Raw genomic sequence first — 5,350 nt, forward strand, 5'->3', positions numbered from 1 at the left:
GAAAGCATCTTAGGATGGTTTCTAGGCACTTACAACCGTATCTGTCTTCATAGGCGCGTTACTTCTCTGGTCCTCCAGCACCCCAGGACGTCCACCCTGTTACAACCCTCTTCTTGAAGGTGGGAAACAGCACAGAGATGTTGAGCATCTTGTCCAAGCCACACAGCGAACGAACGACGGAGCCAGAACGTTCCACACTGCAGACCACATCAGATTCTGTTATTAAAGCTTCTCACCCTCGGGTCTATCTGGTGTGGCTGCGGAGGCAGGACTGAGCCCCGCTGGTCCAGAGGCTGACACACTCTTAAGTGCTAGGCCAGCCTCCTGTCTCTCCAGAGAAAAAGAGCCCCCATTTCACAGATGGGGAAACTGAGGCCTAGAGGGGAACAACTTGACAGAGACCCCACCCCTGGGGTAGAACAGGACTCTTAGCCACCTGTGATGACCCTCTGCCACTTTCTGTCCTGGGAGACCCATCCCATTCCCCCCGGGGCCTCTCCCTGCACCGCCCAGCCCTTCTCCCTCCCTCTTGCAGGCAAAAACCGCCCACAGCCAGCCCGTATCCCTTTTCCTGTGGCTCATTCAGCAGCCCCCAGGAGGATTTCCCGGGGCAGGTGCGTGTGGGGTGCTGGATGAGGAGGCAGGAGGACAGGAGTGGGCAGGCCAGTCCGAGTCCCACCTGAGGACCTCAGGTGCAGCCCCAAAGCCCAGACGCTGCTGTGTCTGGGGCCCAGCTTCCGGCTGAGCGAGCCCAGGACCAGAAGGCCAGGCTCTGGGACTCAGATTCATTTCCTCCCGGGCCCTGAGCGCACCTGCTCCCGCCCCTCACCACATCTGCTTCTCCTTCCTCACCCCTAGCCCTGGTCTCGGTTCCTTTTCCTGCGGGGACACCCTGTGGTTCTCTGATCTCTTCTCGGAACCCTCGTCCCCTCCTCCATTTCAGTCTTCCCTCCCCCAACCTGGGCCTGGGGCAGCCTCCCTGCCCTCCCTGGTGACCATCTGGCTTCTGCTTCCTCGAGGGTGGTGGTGGGAGAACTTGGAGGGGCCTTGGCCTTCCTCCGCCACCCCTTAGTCTATGGCTGGGAAAGCTGAGTCCACCAACCCAGGGGCTCCTCAGAGGCATGGCAGGGGCTTGACATTTGAGTGTCCCTGTAGGCTGGCATGGGGCCAGCATAGGGGCAAGTAGTGCTGTGTGGCATGTCTGAGATGGCAGGTGGGTCAGCTGAGTTGGAATCCAGTTCCACCAAGCCGTGCTGTCAGCCTGGGGCAAAATTCTCAACCTCTCTGAGCCTCCTTTTTTTTTTCATTTGTAAACTAGGAAGAATAAGACTTACTTCACAGGGCTGTAGTGAGAATGAACAAAATGTGTGCAAGATAAATATCTCAGTGTAAGGTGGCTATAACTCGTTCATTCAATAAATATTGACTAAACACTTAGGTGTCATTACTACTACTACTACTACTACTACTACTAAGTCACTTCAGTCGTGTCCAACTGTGTGTGACCCCATAGACGGCAGCCCACCAGGCTCCCCGTCCCTGGGATTCTCCAGGCAAGAACACTGGAGTGGGTTGCCATTTCCTTCTCCAATGCATGAAAATGAAAAGTGAAAGGGAAGTCGCTCAGTCGTGTCCAACTCTTCGCAACCCCATGGACTGCAGCCTACCAGGCTCCTCCATCCATGGGATTTTCCAGGCAAGAGTACTGGAGTGGGGTGCCATTGCCTTCTCCATATGTGTCATTCTGTTAGTTCAAAAGAAAAGAAACCAAGTCCACGGTGCCCAGGTTCCCTGATCTCCCATCCTCTTCTTTCCTGATATGTCTCTCCCCCACATTCCTAATCTGTCTAGAGCAAGCAAGCAAGCTTAGTTGCTCAGCCATGTTCGACTTTCACAACCCTTTGAACTGTAGCCAGCCAGGCTCCTCTGTGCATGGGATTTTTCAGGCAAGAATACTGGAGTGGGTTGCCATTTCCTTCCCCAAGGGATCTTCCCAAACCAGGGATCGAACCCACATCTCTTGTGTCTCCTGCATTGCAGACAGATTCTTTACCCACTGAGCCATTGGAGAAGCCCGTGTCCAAAGATGTCTCCCTAAATTATCCAATTGCAGATATTCCTGCCACACTGGGAAGCCACCAGTGGCCCTCTGGTGCCTAGAGTATCAGACTCTCTGATAGCCCTCTGATAGCCCTCAAGGTCATTCCTGATCCGGCTCTCACCTCTCTTTCCCACGAGGTCTCCCCTTATTTTGTGACACCTCTGAGTGTCTGGGGGCCCTGGGTAGAACAGCGATCCTCTTCATCATTGCCAACAAACTCCTATCAAGTTTTTTTGGCCTGTTTCCTCCAGCGGCCCCCACTGCCTGCATGGGGGTGGGTGTGAAGCTCGGTCAGCCTCTTCATCTGAGCATCCACCTCACCCCAACCACCGCCCCCCCCCCCACACACACTGCTTCCTTCCATCACCAGCTTTGGCAGGAACTGCTAGGCTCGTCACACATACTGGGGCGATCATTGCAGAGGGTGACCTGCACTCTGTCACCATACAGCCAGTGTCATGCACCTTCATCACGTTCCCAAGGCCTTGGATGCTGGCCCCTCTGCCCCTGAGCCTTAGCTTCATCCGAGGTCCTGGTCCCCTTCTAGATAATGGGCACAGTGCCTCCAGCTGCCTTCCAGAACTGTCAGGGCCTAGGGGCCAGACTGTATCATCCAGGCAGAGCCCTCAGCACGTGGGAGAGAGAGAGCCCAGAGGAACCTTCACCCCCTAACCCAGGGCTCAGTCTTCTCTCTAGGATCCTACCAAGTCTTCCCCACCTCTGCTTGCCCACCTCCATTGACAGCGCTGCCCCTCACAGAGGGCTGCCTGTCCGTTTCTGACTCTCAGTTCATTCTGAGCTGAAAATTGCCTCGATGAACCTCTGCTGATTCATTCATTCCTTCACAAGTTCATGCAACACGTGTCGCGCATCTATGCGCATGCGCCAATCAGTGAGGCGGGAGGAAGATGGCGATGACCACGAGGATGGAAATGAAGGAGGAAACTGAGGCTGGAAAGAGACAGGTCACCACACAGAATTTCCCAGCCGGGGGTGGGAGGTGGGGGGCGGCCAGGACTTGTTTTCATCTCAGTGCCCCAGGCGTCTGCCCTTTCTCTCCCCTGAATTAGATGTACCCCTCGCAGGACTTGGGGAGTAATAATACCTGGCGTGGGGGTGGGGAACTAGCCCATCTGCTCCGCAGAATTTGGGGGGGTTGCTCAACAGAAGGGCCACTGGGAAGGATCCCTCTCCCCCCGACCCCCTGGCCAGGAGCCTCCTTCTGAGAAGGAAGTATTATTTAACCGACATTGTGTCAGGAGGGGAAACACGGGGTCCCTGGAGCTCAGCCAGCCTCCTGCCTTCAGGCTGTTTGGCTTTGTTTGTTTTTTCGGCTCTTTTTTTTTTTCCTTTTTCTTTGGGCTAATTGTTCTCATTAAATCTTTTTGTCCTGTTTTGCTTTTTACCGCGACTGACAATGCTGCTCGGTGCTCAGCGCGGCTTCCTGTGTTTCTGCCCCAGCTCAGGCCTCCACTGGGGCCTTGCTTCCTGTTGTGAGCGGTTGCCATGGCGACTCGAGCCCCCCCTCCCCCCCGCAGTGGGCTCCAGAGGGTGAGGGGGGTGGGCAGAGGGGGAGACAAGGTTGACATCATCGGGTGAGGAGGCAAGGGTCCGGGGTCTGGGGGGGGTGGGCGGTGAATGGAGGCCGGGCAGGCAGTGGCGGGAGCCTGGCGCGTTGTTGAGTTGTGACTCATAGCCTGGGAAGGGGAAGAACGCCCTCACATTCTTTTGGGAGGTAAACAAGGTCAGGGAGTGCGGCAGGGGATCCTGTTTACCTGCCCCTGCCCCCCACCTCCCCCCCCGGGGACCAGGAGCCTGTGCAGGACAACACACTGGAACAGAACCAGACAGACCTCAGGGGCCAGGGGAAGGCGGGGGGCCTGGTGACTCCAGCCCAGACCCCCTTGGTGAGGGCTGGTGGGCCCCAGCTGCAAGGTGACAGCTCTGTGAACTTCAAGCAGGCCACTTGCCCCCCTGAGACTTGGTGCCTCTGTTTCTAATGGGTCGGTCCTCCTGTGTCGATGACCCCTTGTTCTCCCATCACCTGGGTCTGGGTCCTGGTGGGCCTGGCTCTAGGCAACCTCTGCAGCACAGCTCTTTGAGGTGCTGTAGTCTGTCCCCACCCACCGACAGCGCCTGATCCAGGTCAGGGATGGGAAGGCTGCACCTGAGCTGACCAGGGTGATGTCCGAGAGGGGCAGCCCAGACCCAGGGCCGGAGCAAGCAGGTAGAGATAGGTCCGCAGCCTGGAGTGTGGGGACACCTCTAGGATCTCACAGCTGGAGCCTAGTGCCCCTCACTTCTCCCCCCTCCACCCCTGAATCTCCCTTCAGCCTTCCCAGAGGGCTACCTCCTATCCCTGCCCCTTGGACAAGTGACAACCCCCCTGCCCATCACCGAGGGTCCAGAAAGAGCCCCTCCTGGTTCCTGAACCCTGGTCAAACTCCTGGATTCCCTGATGCTGGGCTTCTGCAAGAACAGGGGTGGGGGTGGGGGTCAGAGCTGAGCATCAGCCCCTGTATCTCAGAGACAACCTCCCACCTTAATCCTTTGCATATTGCCAAACAGACCAGCTGCCCATGGAGGGAAGGGTCTGCCTCTCTGAAGCATGCCCCCATATTCTGCAGTGTCATGGGGGGGCCCCAGGAGACAGCCTTTAGGGGCCACAGTGGAGATGAGGCCAGCTGGCCTGGTGGCTAAGAGCAAGGGCCTCAACTGAGAGCAAGTTGGCTCAACTGTCAGACTGGCTTGGACCAAGTCTGCCTCTGGCACTTGCCAGCTGGTACCCTCAGGCATGTTCCCTGGCCCCTCCTAGTCTCAGTTTCCTCACCTGGGAGAGAGAACCTGATAGGGTTGGTGAGATTGAGTATCAACCTGTGAATGAAGCACAAGGTACGTAGTAGGTCCTCAACAAACATCCATCCTGCACAGGCCCGCCGTGTGCTCCCCCTTGGTGCCAGCCCCCCCAGGCGCTCCTGTACCGAGTGCCCATCCCAGGGCAGGAGCGGTGCCCACCACATGCCCTGTGCCCTGTGGTTTTCCCATAAAGGGGATGGCCGCGGGCTTCCCTGGACAGGGAATATCCTGTTCTCGGTGTGGGGGGAGGAAGAGGAGCGGGAAGGACACAGCCGCTCCACATTCCTGGCATTCTTGGCCGGAGCCTGTCCAGCTGCCTGGAGCAGGCGCTGCCGGGGGTGCTGGCCCAGTGCCACGCTGGCCTGGCCTGGCAGAACAGCATCCCACTTGGGG

The sequence above is a fragment of the Bos javanicus genome, chromosome 5 (genome assembly GCF_032452875.1).
Source record: "Bos javanicus breed banteng chromosome 5, ARS-OSU_banteng_1.0, whole genome shotgun sequence".
Taxonomy (NCBI): domain Eukaryota; kingdom Metazoa; phylum Chordata; class Mammalia; order Artiodactyla; family Bovidae; genus Bos; species Bos javanicus.